Source organism: Maniola hyperantus, chromosome 4 (assembly GCF_902806685.2).
Source record: "Maniola hyperantus chromosome 4, iAphHyp1.2, whole genome shotgun sequence".
Classification (NCBI taxonomy): domain Eukaryota; kingdom Metazoa; phylum Arthropoda; class Insecta; order Lepidoptera; family Nymphalidae; genus Maniola; species Maniola hyperantus.
Window position 1 is genome coordinate 1,565,704 of NC_048539.1, and position 19,642 is coordinate 1,585,345.

The window sequence follows — 19,642 nt, forward strand, 5'->3', positions numbered from 1 at the left end:
AAATTTGGTACAGAGATAGCTAACATCCCGGGGAAGGACATAGGCTACTTTTTATACTGGAAAATCAAAGAGTTCCAATGAGATTTTTAAAAAGCTTAATTCCACGCAAACGAAGTCGCGGGCATCATCTATAAAAATTGAAAAAGCGGATGCCTACGTCATAATAGCCATCTACATTCTACATGCCAAATTTCAGCCCGATCCGTCCAGTAGTTTGAGCTGTGCGTTGATAGATCAGTCAGTCAGTCAGTCAGTCACCTTTTCCTTTTATATATTTAGATTATAATTGTGCATCTTTCATTTTTGTATATCAGTGTATAAAACTGCGAAGTCAGTGATAGAATTGAAAGTGATGCCGGCCTCTGTTATCTATCACAGTTTGGGAAATTCGGGAAAGCCATGTGGAATTTAATAAAACTAGCCTTTCTAGCCTTTGAAAAGCTCATAAAAATGATGCGATATAAAAATAAAGTATACTTTTATGATAATCTTATTATTTTATAAGTATTCAATTATTTTTATTCGCCATTCTAATGAAATAGTGATAGACAAATTATTTATTAACGGAATCCTCCTAGATCTTTCCATAGGCGTAGATTCTATACCTCACTAGTAACTGTTTTGAAAAGCAAAATCTCAAGATATAACACAAGAATAGGATAGAAAAGATTTTTTTTAAACCTTTACTAGTAGGTTCTTTTGAATACACTACCGAAATTATAAATGTGTAAATTTGTTGGTCTGTTCTTCAATCACGCCACAGTAAAGTAACGGGTTGACTTGAATTTTTGCATGGATAGAGCTAAAGACCTGTAGAACCTGGATAGGTTACTTTTTATCCAAAGAAACTGAAGAGGTAGGGTAGGTACATTGCGATTTTTAAAAAACCTGAATCCACGCAGACGACGTGTGCATCAACTAGTAATATATAGCAATATAAAAAAGGAAAAGGTGACTGACTGACTGACTGACTGATCTATCAACGCACAGCTCAAACTACTAGACGGATTGAGCTGAAATTTGGCATGCGGATAACTGTTATGACGTAGGCATCCGCCTAGAAAGGATTTTTGAAAATTCACCCCTAAAGGGTGAAATAGCTGTTTGAAATTTGTGTAGTCCACGCGGACGAAGTCGCGAGCATAAGCTAGTTATTATATAAGAAGGAACACTGACTGACTGATTTATCAAATTACAGTTCAAATGTTTGTATGGTGCATCAAAATGTTACCTTTCTTCTAAAGGTTAAAATCTAATTAAAATCTTAACACTTGAGATTTTGTACTAAGGTTTTCTTGATAATATAACATCCGAGTAAAGTTGGGGCGGGAGAACTTGTTATATATGTCAGTCTGTGGCACAAGGCTATTTCAATCTTAGTAATATTCAATTACTCTCCCAAATGTACCAATTAAGGAAAATTCATGGTTTTATTGTAATAAGACTTTTATATGAACTATAAAATTTTATTACAGCAATGTCGGGGTATGAAGGACTTGCTAGAGCCCCATCGGAATAATAATCGAGTAAGATATCATCTCAAGATCTCTATAAGCTGTGATAGCCTAGTGGTTAGGACGACCGCCTTCTAATCCGAGGTCGGGGGTTCGATCTCGGGCACGCACCTCTTACTTTTCGGAGTTATGTGCGTTTTAAGTAATTAAATATCACTCGCTTTAACGGTGAAAGAAAACATCGTGAGGAAACCTGCATGCCTGAGAGTTCTCCATAATGTTCTCAAAGGTGTGTGAAGTCTACCAATCCGCACATGGCCAGCGTGGTAGACTATGGCCAAACCCTTCTCATTCTGAGAGGAGACCCGTGCTCTGTAGTGAGCCGGCGATGGATTGATCATGACGATGATAGCTTAAACATTGAACTTATCTCCATAATTAAGCTACCTCTGTTTGCATAAAGTCTGACGAGAGATGCAATGACAAAATTGCGTTAAGTCGCTGATACTTTGCTCTTTCTCAATTTGACGTCGATTCGCCTCGCTAATTGCAATTAGGTTATGCAAATACGGAATTTCAACTGCGCTTAATTCAATTTTTAACGTTCACCTTGCGAAACTGTATGCTATTAACTAACTAACTGTATTCGTTTGGTTAAAATACGAATATCTGCAAGGCCACCATTTAACAAGATTAACGGTTTAAATTACCTATTCGCTAACATGGGCTTCATAACTCATAAGGAAGCTCAAAGTCACTCAGCGGGCGATGAGGAGAGTTTGGTATTTCTTTATGGTGATCAAATCAGATATGAAAGAAAGAAAGATAAACGTTTAGTTCTTAAACTATGCCACACATTACATTTTATACCTAAGGGTTGGTTATCTCGGCGCTTTTCCACTAAGCAAACATGCCTCAAGCAGAAAAAGTGCCGGAATAAACTATGTCATGGACAACCCGAAGAAATGTTCCAGCTCAGCATTATACTGCATGACTTGACACACAAGAGCATACAGCGCGGATTTTCAGCCAGAACCCTGAACCGGGTGATATCACAGAACTATTTACTGAATTGAAGAGATCCGTAGGAGAATTTGCATCAAGTCGCTGATACTTTAAAATTTCTCAATTTGACGTCAATTCGCCTCGCTAATTGCAATTAGGTTAAGAAAATACGGAATTTTATCTGCGCTTAATTCAATTTTTAACTTTCACTTAATTAAAATTGATGGGTAGTATACGAGTCTCATATCTGGCACATCATAGGTCAATTATCCTAATCCTAATCCTAATTCCTAATAATATTATATGTGAAAGTGTGGATGTTTGGATGTTTTGATGTTTGTTACTCAATCACGCAAAAACTACTGGTCGGATTTGGCTGAAATTTGGAATGGAGATAGATTATACCCTGGAGAGTGACATAGGTGACTTTTTATCCCGGAAAATCAAAGAATTCCCGCGGGATTTTGAAAAACGTAAATTCACGCGGACGAAGTCCCGGGCATCAGCTACTAAATCATATTTTAGGCCTAGTAAACTACTACCTATATACTAATACTAGCTGACCCGCCCCGGCTTCGCCCGGGTGGAATTTAGAAAATTGGCGTGGGGTAGAATTTCAAAAATCCTGAAATAGGTACCTACGTTTTCTTTTATTTTGTAACCGAAAACCCAAATATCAATTTTCTTGAAAATAACTTGAAAAATGACGGATTTTCATACAAACTTTCAGCCCCCTTGGTCGAATTTTCAAAAATCGTGAATTATTTATTTTTTATTCTTAGCCGAAAGCCTGTAGGTATACCAATTTTCAGCGATGTAACTTTAAAAATGATAGACTTTCATACAAACTTACATCCCCTTTTTACCCCCTTTAGGGGTGGAATTTCGAAAAATCGTTTCTTAGTGGATACCTATACTCTTTACAAAAAACACACCCTCCAAATTTCATGTCTCTAGGACCAGTGGTTTAGGCTGTGCGTTGATATATAAGTCAGTCAGTCAGTCAGGACTTTGAATTTTATATATTTAGATTATCTAGGAAAGGTAGCCCTACGGTTGACGTGACAGTCAGCAATTCGTTCAGCAAGCGCCTTTTGTGACGTTGTAAATTTTGAACTACTAACTAGCGTTTCGCTTTTAATAAAAATCAATTTTGTTCAAAGTATGTTGGTGCCACCTAGCATCAAGGTGCAGAACTACGCGTGGGTCGATGTTCAGAGTTCATTCGAGCCACAATAGATGGCGTTTGCTTCGTTGTCAATTGTCGTAAAAATAAAACAAAATAATTAAATAAAACCATAATATCATTTGTTTATTGTTAAGTCATTAACAAAACGGTTCTTATAATATATCCTTAGGTTCCGCAAATATTCAAAAATGAATTGGCTTCATGATCAAACTAAATGAGAGCGGCCACACTCGGGTTGCGTCAGGCAACACCGATTGGTGAGATTTAGAATTTTTCTGGAGTCAACATGTGAAGACGAATTTTTTCGTTCCAGGAAAATCTCACTCCTTTTCGCCCATGGCTTCGCCTGGGAAAATACAATAGTTATAAATTTAGTCATCCTAACGTATTTCAATGTTTCATCAATTATGTTCCAGTTATTTTACCTTCCCAAATAAATGAGGATAATGGGTTGTGGGTGGACTCCTAAAAACCATTGGTGGCCAGGAGTTCAATAGGTGAGTTGTGTTTGATCGGGAAAATTCCACGTGTCGAAATTTTCACACAGCACAAATTATAATCTTGTTTTTCTTTGTTACAGGGTTTCCGTTTTCCGTTTGCGTTTCCGTTTTTAGTTTTCGGTTTTCGTATTTATTTCTTTTGCACATTCACGTTGGCAACTTAATTTCTATGGATAAGACTTGGTGAAAATCTTTGTAATGAAACATTTCGGTTGTGAAGAATCAAATTAAATTGAGTTTTGGATCTTGGCCGATGCCGTCCAGCTACCTTGCAGTCTTCGCACCTACAAGTAAGCAAATGTTTGTATCCTGGAACAGTTTAGTGAACCTTCTTAGTGTATGTGTACAGTAAGAACCCTGTCTTTACTACTGAGCTTTTATTTTGAAACAATTTTATGAATTTTACTGTGTCATTGTCTATTCCATGCCAATGGCATCTTAAATTTAAAACATAGATTTTATGTACTATCTACCTAAGGCATTCTAATGTATCTAAATTAAGTCTTGGCATTAAGCTAGAATAACTAAGCATTATTAGCCATCACTATGTATTAAGCGACCCCGGTAAAAGTTACATTAAAAACAATTTTGCCTAACATCTAGCAAATTTCATTTATAACACCTCATATACATTACAAGGGAGTCGACGGCTAGCTTCTATTCTTTACTAGGTAGATAGATCAAGTAAAGTAAATTATTATTTTCCTCTAATCTTTGTAAGGTGGTAGATTATTCCGTATCCGGGTATATTTCTATTCCGCCCAATTTACCACCCTTACAAATGGCGCCCGAACGTTTTTTTATATAGTTATTTCAGTATATTTTGAGAAATTTTGTAAATTTTATGAAATGTACTCCGCTGATTGTACAATTTTCTAAGTAGTGACACATTGCAAAGAGCACTAAGCTGTTTTTATGGTTAACTAACTAAATAATAACTAATAGTTAGAAATTTTGTTTGATAGTTTAAGTAATTTTCTGAGTATAGTCCAACATTGGTTTTTTTTCTTATTTAATTAACACATTATAAATGGTGCTTATGCCGTTCAATTATGTTATTTGACTTACCTTGGAGGTGTATAAGTGAATGTTTGCCTTCAGTTTAGTAATAAACATTGCTTAACTGAGTTGTTGTTGGGTATTGCTTTCAATAGTAAGTACATCTTATGTTTGAAAATTCCGGTAACTTAGTATAATTAAAGTTTTGAAACGCTATGTGCTGTTAACTAGTTACACACATACATTTATAAATACTAAGAGTTACAACTTGTGAAACTAAATATATAAACTATATTCAGAGATTACATTAAGTTCAAGTATGAAGTTATGAACAATTTTTTTTTCAGTGACTTGATACTTCATTATTTTGTTGAAATTTTGTTTAGAGCTGTGTTAAGGTTATGATAAAAGCTACTTCACACACAAAACATGTTAAGTTTAATTGAATGCTGGTAGTTTAAAGTGACATTTAGAAACAGATTTTGTTGTATTTTAGGTTATGTGTTAAAAGTGTAAAGTAACAGCCATCAAACCATTGCACAATCTCTTTGTTTTTTTTGAAAGATAATATGCTAGTCAGAGTTCATTGCAACTTTGTTGCCTGTTTACTTTTGTAATTGTAAAGGTTGTAACACACTGTGTACTCATAAAGGTGATACTGCACCTTACAATCATTTATTCAATTTTGGGAAGTTTATTTTGTTATATTTTGTTTACTATAGTAATAATATGTGCTTGTATTATTAACAATATTTTGGAATAGGAACATAATTAATAAAATAGGTTAGGATAGACTTAAGAATATTGTTTTTGTTGTGTATTTTGCTTGTGTATATTTAATAGTTTAAATAACTTCTTTTGTGTTTGTGTTTAACCAATTTGTATAAGGCTAAACATAGACAGTTACACAAGCTCGATATTTTGTTAAATGTGTTTTGACTTAACACAATGGAACAGACTTTTGCCCAGTTTCATTCACTTTTGAAGGACGAATTGTGTTATGAGGTATCCATTCGTTCCGAAACTCCAGCACCTACAGTGCTAGGTTTAAAGAAACAGTTAAAACAATTAATTCAGGAAATTCCTTCTGAATCAATTTTAGAGACAGATTTCTCTTCTGAAAGTGAGTTAGGGGTTATTACTAAAAAACTTCAAGACTTAGAAGATTTATTAAAAAAGTGTTCTGACACTAAAGATAGACATGCCCTCTGTAGGTCTAAAGCTTTAGCTTCACATTTGTACTTTAGAATTTTGAGAATACAGTGTTCCGAACTCAGCTTAATAAGTAGGAAGAGTGAATTACATACAAAGTTGCAGAGTTTGATTTCCAGATTAGATGCTGACAATGAGTCGTCTCACGACGAATCACTGGATTCCGAGAGTACCGCCGTTGACTGCACTGGTGATAAAAATGTTGCCAAGTGGAAGTTAAATTTCAACGGACAGGGTGATCCGCGCAGTTTCATCGAACGCGTTGAGGAATATAAAAGATCTTATGGCGTTTCAGATGGAAAATTATTTGTTTCTGCATTTCATCTTTTTACAGGCCGAGCATTGTTATGGTACAGAGGCAACAAATGTCAAGTTTCGTCTTGGTCAGAATTGAAAACTTTATTTTTAGAGGAATTTGATGCAGTAGATTATGACTACAGGTTGCTAGGTGAAATTCGAGCAAGAACACAAGGCTCTGAAGAACCTGTGTCTATCTATTTCGCTATAATGTTTTGCATGTTTTCAAGGTTGTCAACACCACTTTCCGAAGAACAAAAGTTACAAATTTTATTACATAATATTCGCCCTTTTTACTCAGAACAATTAGCTCTTGTTGACATTAAGTCTGTCGCAATGTTGAAGGAAAAGTGTCGCAAATTAGAGGCTGCGAGGCAGCGTTCCGCCTTATTTTCTGAGCCTACTAACAGTAAGGCAACTTTAAGTTCAGAGTTTGCTTACAAACAAGTGACAAAACAGATAAACACACTTTCAGTCACACCTGCACCTAAGGTTGATACAAGTAAAGGCACTGATTTTTCGAAAACAAATAAACAACTATGTTACAAGTGCGGCAAGGGTAACCATTCCTTTAAATTTTGCAGGACAGTTCCGAAATTTATTAGATGTTTTTCGTGTGGACGTCAGAACTTTACAGTAAAGACATGTCCAAGTTGTAGTAAAAAGGCGATTAGTAAACCCGCTCCGGACAAAAATTCAAAAAACTAATTAGTAAGAACTGTGCAGAGACACAAGTAAAGAACTTGGTCATTAACAACAAAACATCCCTTTTACCTGACACAGTTCTGTATTCAGTGGATAAACGAGACTTTAGGCCACATTTAAAGGTTTTTGTTGACGGTTTTGAGATTACAGGTTTACTAGATTCCGGTGCTTGCGCGTCAATTTTGGGTAACCAGGCGCACAAGGTTTTTTTGAGATTCGGTTATAAATTGCATAGCAGTATTGATACCACATTTTCAGTGGCAAATGGAGACAAACTTGATTGCATGGGTTATATGTTTATTCCGATTACTTATAATTCCGTAACTCACATAATAAAATTTTTTGTAGTACCCTCTATAATAGCGGATGTTATTTTTGGCTGTGACTTTTGGAAAACATTTCAGTTAGCCCCTGGCATTTTTGATAATTTAGAATTAATTAAGGCACCTTCTCAATTTTACAATATTTGTGCGATTGATAATGAACAAATTCATACCATCACTTCTTTTGAAAACTTATCATCTCAACAGAAAGAATTAGCCCAATCTGTAGTAAATAAATTTTTAGATATTTCTTCAGAGAAAATTGGATTGGGTAGAACAAAATTAATTGAACATGTTATTGACACCGGTGATGCCTTGCCAATAAAAATAAAACAATATCCACTTTCTCCCGAAAAGAAGGAAGCTTTAAGTAAAGAGTTAGATAGGATGCTGGAAATGGACGTAGTTACTCCGAGTGAAAGCCCTTGGAATAACCCAGCAATTTTAGTGAAAAAGGCAAATGGAGACTGGAGATTTTGCCTAGATTGCAGGAAATTAAATTCAGTGACAAAGGGGGATTCATACTCAATACCGTACATTCCACAAATTCTAGATAGCTTGAAAGAGGCAAGGTTTTTATCATCGATTGATTTAAGTTCAAGTTTCTGGCAAATTCCGTTAGCTGACGACTCTCAGGAAAAAACCAGTTTTACAGTTCCTGGTAGAGGGTTATTCAAATTTAAAGTCATGCCGTTTGGCCTATGCGGTGCACCAGCACGACAGCAGAGGTTAATGGACCAGTTATTTAATCAAAATTTTTGTAGTGATATTGAAAATGGAATAGTATTTTGTTATATAGATGATATTGTTATTTGTTCTGCTGATTTTGAAACCCATTTAATTTTATTAAACAGAGTTCTGGATAAACTAAAAATGGCTCAACTATCCATAAATTTTGATAAATGTAATTTTTTTAGAAACTCTTTGAAATATTTAGGGTATATAGTGGATGAATTTGGTTTACGCACAGATCCTGGAAAAGTTGCCGCAGTTTTGAACTTTCCGACCCCAAAAACTGCACAGGAGGTAAAGATTTTCCTAGGCACTTGTTCTTGGTACAGGCGCTTTATTAGGAATTTTTCAACCATCGCTGCACCACTCAATAGACTAACGAGTAAAGGAAAGAACGCACCTAAATTTGAGTGGAGCGAACAGGCAGAGGTAGCATTTAATACATTGAAGAATGCGTTGGTAACCGCACCTGTTCTTGCGGTACCGAATTTTGAAAAACCATTCAAAATACATTGTGATGCTTCTGCATATGGTGTTGGCGGTATGCTAACGCAAGAAACCGATGGTTGCGATCATCCCATTGCGTATGTCAGTAGGAGCCTAAATAAAAACGAAAGGAATTACAGCGCGACGGAACGCGAGGCTCTAGCTGTGATTTTTGCAGTGGAGAAATTTCAGGCTTATTTTGGTTCCAAGCCAGTCACAATTATCACAGACCATGCATCCCTAAAGTGGTTCTTAAATTTAGAAAATCCCTCAGGACGACTCGCCAGATGGGGTTGTAGATTATCACAGTATAATTTTGTTATCGAACATAGGAAGGGTTGTGATAATGTAGTTCCGGATACCTTGTCGAGACTCATACACGTAGATGTAGTTGGTGATCGTGATGATAACTCTAGTCAACAAGTTTTGGTAGATGACTGGTATGACAAAACATTTAATGGCTGTAAAATCAATCCAGCAAATTTTCCGAATTTTTGTATTTTGAACGATAAACTATATCGTTACAGTAAATGTAAATACCAGCTTCTCAGTGAGTTCGACTGGAAAGAGGTAGTCCACAAGAACGACATCCTTAGAATTATGCAACAAAACCATGCAGATGCAACTGCAGGTCATTTTGGTGTGTTCAAAACTCATCGCAGATTATCCCTCAGATATTTTTGGCGTGGTATGTATAAGGACGTGGTTGAGTACGTTAAGAATTGTGATACTTGCTCTGCGTATAAACACACGACATCAGCCACTCCAGGTCTGCTAGGGAAGCCTAAAGTCTGCGAGAGACCTTTTCAGGTCATTTCGGCTGATTTAGTCGGACCTTTGCCTAGGTCTAAATCAGGATTTACATTTCTTTTTGTGGTGACGTGTTGTTTTTCGAAATATACAATGTTGTTTCCGTTACGGCGTGCCACAGGTGCCGCTGTTGTTAAAGCGCTAGAGAATTTTGTATTTTTGAACCATAGTGTTCCAGAGACTGTGATTGTGGACAATGGGTCCCAATTTACAGGATCTGAATTCCGTAATCTCATTAAGCGTTATAATATTCCGAAATTACACTACACACCACTGTCCACCCCGCAAGTTAACCTTGTTGAGAGGTACAATAAGGTTGTTATGACTGCTGTAGCCGCTTTTGTGAAAGATAACCACAGGTCCTGGGACGAAAACCTGTACAAGGTCCAGTTCGCCATAAACAGTGCGGTTAATGAATCCACTGGATTCTCCCCGTTCTTCCTTGTCCACGCTAGAGAACCGATTTTAAATGGTTCCTTCTATAAGGACACGGATAAGGAGTACGAGGCCGGAATTCCAAGGGAGGAATACGCAGGAAAGTTTGGAACTTTGGAGGACATATTTGGTCAGGTTAGGAGAAATTTGTTTCAGGCTCATGCAGAGTATGCAACGCATTACAACTTAAGGCGTAGGTCTGCAAGCTATTCTGTTGGGGATATAGTGTGAAAAAAGACCTATCCACAAAGCGACGCTACAAATTTTTTCGCAGCTAAGCTGGCACCTAAGTATGAAAAGTGCAGGGTTGTCAAGGTTTTGTCACCTTTGGTTTACGAACTAGTTAGAGTAGCTGACAACCACCCAATAGGCACTTGGCATATTAAGGATATTAAGAAGTAGATATTTGCCATTACTTAGTTTGGTCTAAACTGTTTGAATATTTAAGCTATCAATATTCAATTAGGAATTTGTATGAGTGTAGTGATGTTCTGAATTAACAGTAACATTACCATGGTTCAGTTGAGGAGGAATGTAGTGGATGTATGTAGGGATGAATATGTGATGATTGGAATGCTTGTGGTAGACCAACCGGTAGAGAAAGTAAAAATGCAAATATCGTACTTTGGGGATAACGAAAAGGGGGGGTTTTGTGTTTTGTTTTCGTTTTCCTTCTAGATAATGGATCATTTCTGTTATTTTTCCGATTCTGTTCCGAGATCTATTTTCTAGGAGAGTTATTTCGTTTTTTTTTTCTCATATTCCGATTTTGATTCGGTTTTATTTTTCCGAATGGGATAGAGAACGGTTGCCATATCAGATGGACCCGTTCACAACCAGATTTTCCGTATTTGTTGAGTAACAAATATTACGATGGTAGTTTAAAAGAGTGAACCACCGTAGGCCTAGACGCATTCTATCAGTCAGCTGAAGAATGATGCCAAGATGTTTCCACTCAAGTGTCTTAGACACCATGAAGTTTTTTTGTATATATTCTTTTTAGAAGTTAGGGTTGTGTAGTTAAGTATAATGTATAAAACCTTACACTGTTTTCAGTATATTTATTTTGTTAGACAATTTTCCTTGTTAGTAGTAGATGTGCGTTCACGCGTAACTTCTGTGTTTTTTTTGTTTGTTTGTTTCAGGCAAATTGTTAGTAGTTGTTGGATGACGCTGAGGGCAGCGTGGTTCAACCTGTTGAACCTTTTCGTAGGAGGGGAAGTATTGTGACGTTGTAAATTTTGAACTACTAACTAGCGTTTCGCTTTTAATAAAAATCAATTTTGTTCAAAGTATGTTGGTGCCACCTAGCATCAAGGTGCAGAACTACGCGTGGGTCGATGTTCAGAGTTCATTCGAGCCACAATAGATGGCGTTTGCTTCGTTGTCAATTGTCGTAAAAATAAAACAAAATAATTAAATAAAACCATAATATCATTTGTTTATTGTTAAGTCATTAACAAAACGGTTCTTATAATATATCCTTAGGTTCCGCAAATATTCAAAAATGAATTGGCTTCATGATCAAACTAAATGAGAGCGGCCACACTCGGGTTGCGTCAGGCAACACCGATTGGTGAGATTTAGAATTTTTCTGGAGTCAACATGTGAAGACGAATTTTTTCGTTCCAGGAAAATCTCACTCCTTTTCGCCCATGGCTTCGCCTGGGAAAATACAATAGTTATAAATTTAGTCATCCTAACGTATTTCAATGTTTCATCAATTATGTTCCAGTTATTTTACCTTCCCAAATAAATGAGGATAATGGGTTGTGGGTGGACTCCTAAAAACCATTGGTGGCCAGGAGTTCAATAGGTGAGTTGTGTTTGATCGGGAAAATTCCACGTGTCGAAATTTTCACACAGCACAAATTATAATCTTGTTTTTCTTTGTTACAGGGTTTCCGTTTTCCGTTTGCGTTTCCGTTTTTAGTTTTCGGTTTTCGTATTTATTTCTTTTGCACATTCACGTTGGCAACTTAATTTCTATGGATAAGACTTGGTGAAAATCTTTGTAATGAAACATTTCGGTTGTGAAGAATCAAATTAAATTGAGTTTTGGATCTTGGCCGATGCCGTCCAGCTACCTTGCAGTCTTCGCACCTACAAGTAAGCAAATGTTTGTATCCTGGAACAGTTTAGTGAACCTTCTTAGTGTATGTGTACAGTAAGAACCCTGTCTTTACTACTGAGCTTTTATTTTGAAACAATTTTATGAATTTTACTGTGTCATTGTCTATTCCATGCCAATGGCATCTTAAATTTAAAACATAGATTTTATGTACTATCTACCTAAGGCATTCTAATGTATCTAAATTAAGTCTTGGCATTAAGCTAGAATAACTAAGCATTATTAGCCATCACTATGTATTAAGCGACCCCGGTAAAAGTTACATTAAAAACAATTTTGCCTAACATCTAGCAAATTTCATTTATAACACCTCATATACATTACAAGGGAGTCGACGGCTAGCTTCTATTCTTTACTAGGTAGATAGATCAAGTAAAGTAAATTATTATTTTCCTCTAATCTTTGTAAGGTGGTAGATTATTCCGTATCCGGGTATATTTCTATTCCGCCCAATTTACCACCCTTACACTTTCCAAGAGCAAGATGACTAAGGGCGTGGGAAGTTGGACACCCCTGACACGCATTCCTACGGAACGAGTAAGAAATAGCAGTTGGCATACACAGCTAGCAATTTGTTCCGCAATGTAGCTAGCGCAAAAAGCGGGGAGGCTTTGAACATTTGTAAATACAATTTCCGACGCAATGCAACGATGGTAGACGGGTAACGCCGCGCGCCGTTAAGAATAATTGAGTACATGGCAATTTCATCCTACGGTATCCTGATTTGATTTTTAGGGTTCCGTATCTATCTCAAAATCAGTATTATTATAAATGCGAAAGTCTCTTTGTTTGTTGGTTTATTGGTTTGTCCTTCAATCACGTCGCAACGGTTTGACGTGATTTTTGCATGGGTAGTTTATAACCTAGAGAGTGACATAGGCTACTTTTTATCCCGGAAAATCCAAGAGTTCCCACAAGATTTTTGAAAAACCTAATTCCACGCGGACATTTATTAATTTTTATTTAGCCCTTGACTGCAATTTCATCTGGTGGTAAGTGATGATGCAGTTTAAGATGAAAGCGGCATCATTTCTACACGGCATCGTATCGGAACGCTAAATCGCTTGGCGGCACGGCTTAAATACGAAGTTGCGTGAAATGAGCAAGCAATAGGTTGGTACTGATTCTGAGCACAACCTTATTTTAGAGTATTCGCATACTCTTCTTATTAATGTAATATGAAAAGGACAGACGCAGTTTGACAGTTTTAAATTTAATTTTTAGATGGTAAAACCCGTGATTTTAGCGCACAGTCGCGAGCCTACTGTTTAAATTTGTAGCGTGCACTAAAATTTAGAATCTTTAAATGTAAAGTTCATGTTCTGTCCCTTTTTAGCATTGTTAAAAAGAAAAGGATGCAGATACTCTAAATTTAGTTTAGAGAAAGACAACGGAATCGGTGCCAATTATGTGCAAAAAGAAGCAGCTTTCATAAAAGCAATTTTTTTCTATTTAAATAGATTATAGTATGTACTTTTGTGTGGTAAGTGATTTTTTTTAAAAATGTAATTAGCTTTTAATAACTTTGCATGTACACGTTTTGGTGTAAGTGTATATTGTTTAAAATGAAAAAAAAAAAAGTGTCTATGCCATAATCACAGTATTTTTGGCAGCCTTATAGAAGTATGAACCACAAAGTTTTTTACCCTTATTTTAGATGTTTATACAGCCTATTTAGAATGTTACAACCTTTTTTGTCCGGTGCGAGCTCTAATTTTAGCGAAATTGCCAGTTCCCTCGTACATTCAAGGTTGTAATTTCAAAGGAATTATTTCAGAGTTTCTGAATAATAAATGTTTAATTTTTGAGCGGTCGGGCTCATAAAATGAATCTAGAATTACTGGTTAATTGGTTCAAAGGTAATAAAGGTAAAGGTATAAATAATGTAACATAACCATCCCCTTTTAAAATTAAAAATACCGCAAAATCTAGTATAATATTATGGGGACTACATTTTAGCAGAAATTTGTATTATCTAAACAAGAAAACTGACTAACTTTGGAAGTCATCCGTTAATAAATTGCCTGTACTTCTTCTACCAGCTGTTTGGCAGAAAATTTAAACCATTTTAATTAGCTATGTATGTCATGGCTAATATCCCCCTTTCCCCTCCAACAAAGTGTAAAGCTAGTATAAGCTAAGTAAATTGTAGAATGTATTTTATTTTTAAACTGTCTTTACTTTTTTTAAAAGTTTTCCGTATCAGTATAATATTTTTCACACTACTGTCCGTCCAAATACTGTGCTAATTAATAAAAAGTTCTTTTTTAACTTCAAGTGACGTAATTAACTAGTGTTGGTTAGTTACTAAAATATCTTTTACCTCGTGTTTTACTAATAAGTTTTACTTTAAACGGAAAACGGAAAAACTTTATTCCTTCCTCTATGTCACACTTTAAAACTTTTGCTGAAATGAAAAATTCACAGAGTTCGGAACTTTTCGCTCCAACTACTCATAAATTTTGATAAATGTAATTTTTTTAGAAACTCTTTGAAATATTTAGGGTATATAGTGGATGAATTTGGTTTACGCACAGATCCTGGAAAAGTTGCCGCAGTTTTGAACTTTCCGACCCCAAAAACTGCACAGGAGGTAAAGATTTTCCTAGGCACTTGTTCTTGGTACAGGCGCTTTATTAGGAATTTTTCAACCATCGCTGCACCACTCAATAGACTAACGAGTAAAGGAAAGAACGCACCTAAATTTGAGTGGAGCGAACAGGCAGAGGTAGCATTTAATACATTGAAGAATGCGTTGGTAACCGCACCTGTTCTTGCGGTACCGAATTTTGAAAAACCATTCAAAATACATTGTGATGCTTCTGCATATGGTGTTGGCGGTATGCTAACGCAAGAAACCGATGGTTGCGATCATCCCATTGCGTATGTCAGTAGGAGCCTAAATAAAAACGAAAGGAATTACAGCGCGACGGAACGCGAGGCTCTAGCTGTGATTTTTGCAGTGGAGAAATTTCAGGCTTATTTTGGTTCCAAGCCAGTCACAATTATCACAGACCATGCATCCCTAAAGTGGTTCTTAAATTTAGAAAATCCCTCAGGACGACTCGCCAGATGGGGTTGTAGATTATCACAGTATAATTTTGTTATCGAACATAGGAAGGGTTGTGATAATGTAGTTCCGGATACCTTGTCGAGACTCATACACGTAGATGTAGTTGGTGATCGTGATGATAACTCTAGTCAACAAGTTTTGGTAGATGACTGGTATGACAAAACATTTAATGGCTGTAAAATCAATCCAGCAAATTTTCCGAATTTTTGTATTTTGAACGATAAACTATATCGTTACAGTAAATGTAAATACCAGCTTCTCAGTGAGTTCGACTGGAAAGAGGTAGTCCACAAGAACGACATCCTTAGAATTATGCAACAAAACCATGCAGATGCAACTGCAGGTCATTTTGGTGTGTTCAAAACTCATCGCAGATTATCCCTCAGATATTTTTGGCGTGGTATGTATAAGGACGTGGTTGAGTACGTTAAGAATTGTGATACTTGCTCTGCGTATAAACACACGACATCAGCCACTCCAGGTCTGCTAGGGAAGCCTAAAGTCTGCGAGAGACCTTTTCAGGTCATTTCGGCTGATTTAGTCGGACCTTTGCCTAGGTCTAAATCAGGATTTACATTTCTTTTTGTGGTGACGTGTTGTTTTTCGAAATATACAATGTTGTTTCCGTTACGGGCGTGCCACAGGTGCCGCTGTTGTTAAAGCGCTAGAGAAGTTTGTATTTTTGAACCATAGTGTTCCAGAGACTGTGATTGTGGACAATGGGTCCCAATTTACAGGATCTGAATTCCGTAATCTCATTAAGCGTTATAATATTCCGAAATTACACTACACACCACTGTACACTCCGCAAGTTAACCTTGTTGAGAGGTACAATAAGGTTGTTATGACTGCTGTAGCCGCTTTTGTGAAAGATACCACAGGTCCTGGGACGAAAACCTGTACAAGGTCCAGTTCGCCATAAACAGTGCGGTTAATGAATCCACTGGATTCTCCCCGTTCTTCCTTGTCCACGCTAGAGAACCGATTTTAAATGGTTCCTTCTATAAGGACACGGATAAGGAGTACGAGGCCGGAATTCCAAGGGAGGAATACGCAGGAAAGTTTGGAACTTTGGAGGACATATTTGGTCAGGTTAGGAGAAATTTGTTTCAGGCTCATGCAGAGTATGCAACGCATTACAACTTAAGGCGTAGGTCTGCAAGCTATTCTGTTGGGGATATAGTGTGAAAAAAGACCTATCCACAAAGCGACGCTACAAATTTTTTCGCAGCTAAGCTGGCACCTAAGTATGAAAAGTGCAGGGTTGTCAAGGTTTTGTCACCTTTGGTTTACGAACTAGTTAGAGTAGCTGACAACCACCCAATAGGCACTTGGCATATTAAGGATATTAAGAAGTAGATATTTGCCATTACTTAGTTTGGTCTAAACTGTTTGAATATTTAAGCTATCAATATTCAATTAGGAATTTGTATGAGTGTAGTGATGTTCTGAATTAACAGTAACATTACCATGGTTCAGTTGAGGAGGAATGTAGTGGATGTATGTAGGGATGAATATGTGATGATTGGAAATGCTTGTGGTAGACCAACCGGTAGAGAAAAGTAAAAATGCAAATATCGTACTTTGGGGATAACGAAAAGGGGGGGGTTTGTGTTTGTTTTCGTTTTTCCTTCTAGATAATGGGTCATTTCTGTTATTTTTTCCGATTCTGTTCCGAGATCTATTTTCTAGGAGAGTTATTTCGTTTTTTTTTCTCATATTCCGATTTTGATTCGGTTGTTATTTTCCGAATGGGGATAGAGAACGGTTGCCATATCGATGGACCCGTTCACAACCAGATTTTCCGTATTTGTTGAGTACAAATATTACGATGGTAGTTTAAAAGAGTGAACCACCGTAGGCCTAGACGCATTCTATCAGTCAGCTGAAGAATGATGCCAAGATGTTTCCAACTCAAGTGTCTTAGACACAACATGAAGTTTTTTGTATATATTCTTTTTAGAAGTTAGGGTTGTGTAGTTAAGTATAATGTATAAAACCTTACACTGTTTTCAGTATATTTATTTTGTTAGACAATTTTCCTTGTTAGTAGTAGATGTGCGTTCACGCGTAACTTCTGTGTTTTTTTTGTTTGTTTGTTTCAGGCAAATTGTTAGTAGTTGTTGGATGACGCTGAGGGCAGCGTGGTTCAACCTGTTGAACCTTTCGTAGGAGGGGAAGTATTGTGACGTTGTAAATTTTGAACTACTAACTAGCGTTTCGCTTTTAATAAAAATCAATTTTGTTCAAAGTATGTTGGTGCCACCTAGCATCAAGGTGCAGAACTACGCGTGGGTCGATGTTCAGAGTTCATTCGAGCCACAATAGATGGCGTTTGCTTCGTTGTCAATTGTCGTAAAAATAAAACAAAATAATTAAATAAAACCATAATATCATTTGTTTATTGTTAAGTCATTAACAAAACGGTTCTTATAATATATCCTTAGGTTCCGCAAATATTCAAAAATGAATTGGCTTCATGATCAAACTAAATGAGAGCGGCCACACTCGGGTTGCGTCTGGCAACACCGATTGGTGAGATTTAGAATTTTTCTGGAGTCAACATGTGAAGACGAATTTTTTCGTTCCAGGAAAATCTCACTCCTTTCGCCCATGGCTTCGCCTGGGAAAATACAATAGTTATAAATTTAGTCATCCTAACGTATTTCAATGTTTCATCAATTATGTTCCAGTTATTTTACCTTCCCAAATAAATGAGGATAATGGGTTGTGGGTGGACTCCTAAAAACCATTGGTGGCCAGGAGTTCAATAGGTGAGTTGTGTTTGATCGGGAAAATTCCACGTGTCGAAATTTTCACACAGCACAAATTATAATCTTGTTTTTCTTTGTTACAGGGTTCCGTTTCCGTTTTCGTTTCCGTTTTTAGTTTTCGGTTTTCGTATTTATTCTTTTGCACATTCACGTTGGCAACTTAATTTCTATGGATAAGACTTGGTGAAAATCTTTGTAATGAAACATTTCGGTTGTGAAGAATCAATTAAATTGAGTTTTGGATCTTGGCCGATGCCGTCCAGCTACCTTGCAGTCTTCGCACCTACAAGTAAGCAAATGTTTGTATCCTGGAACAGTTTAGTGAACCTTCTTAGTGTATGTGTACAGTAAGAACCCTGTCTTTACTACTGAGCTTTTATTTTGAAACAATTTTATGAATTTTACTGTGTCATTGTCTATTCCATGCCAATGGCATCTTAAATTTAAAACATAGATTTTATGTACTATCTACCTAAGGCATTCTAATGTATCTAAATTAAGTCTTGGCATTAAGCTAGAATAACTAAGCATTATTAGCCATCACTATGTATTAAGCGACCCCGGTAAAAGTTACATTAAAAACAATTTTGCCTAACATCTAGCAAATTTCATTTATAACACCTCATATACATTACAAGGGAGTCGACGGCTAGCTTCTATTCTTTACTAGGTAGATAGATCAAGTAAAGTAAATTATTATTTTCCTCTAATCTTTGTAAGGTGGTAGATTATTCCGTATCCGGGTATATTTCTATTCCGCCCAATTTACCACCCTTACACTTTCCAAGAGCAAGATGACTAAGGGCGTGGGCAGTTGGACACCCCTGACACGCATTCCTACGGAACGAGTAAGAAATAGCAGTTGGCATACACAGCTAGCAATTTGTTCCGCACTGTAGCTAGCGCAAAAAGCGGGGAGGCTTTGAACATTTGTAAATACAATTTCCGACGCAATGCAACGATGGTAGACGGGTAACGCCGCGCGCCGTTAAGAATAATTGAGTACATGGCAATTTCATCCTACGGTATCCTGATTTGATTTTTAGGCTTCCGTACCTATCTCAAAATCAGTATTATTATAAATGCGAAAGTCTGTTTGTTTGTTGGTTTATTGGTTTGTCCTTCAATCACGTCGCAACGGTTTGACGTGATTTTTTGCATGGGTAGTTTATAACCTAGAGAGTGACATAGGCTACTTTTTATCCCGGAAAATCAAAGAGTTCCCACGGGATTTTTGAAAAACCTAATTCTACGCGGACATTTTTTAATTTTTATTTAGCCCTTGACTGCAATTTCATCTGGTGGTAAGTGATGATGCAGTTTAAGATGAAAGCGGGCTAACCTGGAAGGGGTAAACCAATGCCCTTTTTGGTTTCCACACGGCATCGTACCGGAACGCTAAATCGCTTGGCGGCACGGCTTAAATACGAAGTTGCGTGAAATGAGCAAGCAATAGGTTGGTACTGATTCTGAGCACAACCTTATTTTAGAGTATTCGCATACTCTTCTTATTAATG

General features: G+C 36.7%; 1 protein-coding gene across 2 annotated transcripts in view; it reads right to left on the reverse strand.

Annotated features, from left to right (window-relative positions):
- The window catches only part of LOC117997115 (neuroligin-4, Y-linked-like), a 130,967-nt gene that overhangs the window by 59,220 nt on the left and 52,105 nt on the right, over positions 1-19,642 (reverse strand). The gene's annotated exons all lie outside the window — the stretch shown is intronic.